A 2,244-nucleotide genomic window follows, 5' to 3' on the forward strand; every position below is an offset into this window, starting at 1 on the left:
ACCCTGCTGTGAGACCTTCGTATAAGCCTAGCATGTACTGTATGTATAACCTGGCTTCCTGTCCCCTGACACAATAAATTATTATTATTCTTAAAACTACAGTATTATGTTAGGTTCAGGAATGATGACCAAATCACACACCAGAAGAAGAAATGACGATGTTTCAGTCCGTCCTGGACCATTATCAAGTTGTATGTGATGGGATTAGAGGAAGGCACGGGGCAACAAACGTGGAGAGTGAGGTAAGAGAAAAATGTAATTCTAGAAGAAGGTAAGGTGGGGAGCAGGTAAGAGAAGAAGGTAAGAGTAAGGCAAAAAGGTAATAATAGGATGAAAGCAAATGGGACGAGTGTAATAATGGGATGAAGGAAGAATGGGATAAGTAAGCATAAGAAGAGGGTAAGATAAAGAATAAGGAGGGTAAGCTTAAGTCAGGTCATGTTTGTTACGAAGGTTAGAGCATTTGAGTATGTACTGTGAAAGGGAAGAGTCAACAGCAACAAAGCCAGGACTAAGATTCATGTTGGGTATGTTGTAGATCAGAGCCAGTTCAACACGACAGCATCTGTGAAAAGTAGAAACAGGAAAGATTATTTTAGAAGACCAATCAATAGGATGATTAGGGGTCCCTAACATGTCAGAAAGAGATTGTTTGTGTCTGCAAACTTAACACTTCTTTTGTGTTCCTTGAGTCTGTCATTTAGTGTATGGCCAGTTTCCCCAAAGTATTGGACAGGACAAGACGAACAGGAAATAGAGTAGACACCAGCAGCATTAGAAGCAGGAGGAGCAGTGTGAACCACATTACTACGAAGAATGTTAGTTTGTTGAAAGGTAAGCTTTATATCAAGAGGACGAAGGGTATTAGTGAGATTTTTTAGTACAGATGTGAAGGGAAGGCAGATCACAGTGGTACTAGTGTTGGAAACAGGTTTGGGATGAAAGAAATTTTGTTTACTTTGGGAATAGGTACAGTAGATAAAATGTAAGAGGTAACCAAGGTGAGAGAAAGATTTGTAAATAAAGGTAATTTCAGAATCAAGAAACCGAGGGTCACTGATGCGTAGAGCGCGGAGAAAGAGAGAGACGAGAACACTTTTCTAAAGAGACGGAGGATGTTAGGAAAAGTAGTAAATGTACATACCACTATACATGGGTTTGCAGAGAAAGAGAAACCGGACACAGAGCTGTGAACATGAACGTCAAGAAAAGGAAGGAGGGAATTAGATTCCCATTCAACTTTAAAATTGATAGGAGCCAGATTATTAAGAGAGAGGAAAGGCTGGAAAAGACTAAGGTCATGAAGCCATAAAGCAAAAATGTGGGTGCCTTCCCCAGTCAATGCCAAAAGATGACATACTTTAAATGTAAAGTGCTCATAGGCCATTGCTCCCTGGGCCTCTCTGAGGGGGCCAGGTTCTGGCTCGAGGTGCCCGGTAGGCAAAGGACTCCTGTGACCGATGATTCCAAACTAATAAAGCACTATATAAGTTCGGATAGCTTCAGGAAGCCGACAGGGCTCCCCCACAGAAAATTGAAGTTGAGCATAGTGAAATGCTTCTGTATGCGCCAGGCCCTTGGATGCTCCTATAGCCAGAGCCATCAAGGTCCATCTAGAACTTGTAACACTTGCCAGACCCTTGTGGTTTTCATTCCCATCATGACACCTTTGCAAGTGGTGTTGTCATGTATTTAAGAAAGGGAGATAGTGGTGAGTCTAACCCAGCCCACTACAGAGAGCACCAGCTCGCTATACTACAATGGAATGAATCACGACCTTAAAACGAAAATTAGAAATACAAAGATTACCAATTACAGTACTGCACTGCAAACTACCGTTAGTAGATCAAAGCTACACCGATCACCACCAAGTATTACTATCATCACCAAAAGAGGGTCAGGGAGCTGACAACTCCCACTTGAAGTCCAGACCACCGAAGCACATTTGGGTAAGACTGGACAACAAGGGTGGGAATGGGAACATCCAAGGATACAACTCAGAAATGAGGACTTCACATGTTCAACCCATTATTTCTGAGCCAAGGCCCATCGGATGCCAGCAAAGCCAACTCCCCATGGTTAAGCAATGCTACATGAGAACAAAGACAATAACTTACCCAAACAGGAGAATGAAGAAGCTGGAGCCGTAGGAAGGAGAATTGTTTGCCCATGGAAATACCACCAACAGGTATCACAAGGGGGCCTAGAAACAAGGGCAGTCCAGGTGCCACAGACCGCAGGCGA

Source organism: Procambarus clarkii, chromosome 18, assembly GCF_040958095.1.
Source record: "Procambarus clarkii isolate CNS0578487 chromosome 18, FALCON_Pclarkii_2.0, whole genome shotgun sequence".
NCBI lineage: Eukaryota > Metazoa > Arthropoda > Malacostraca > Decapoda > Cambaridae > Procambarus > Procambarus clarkii.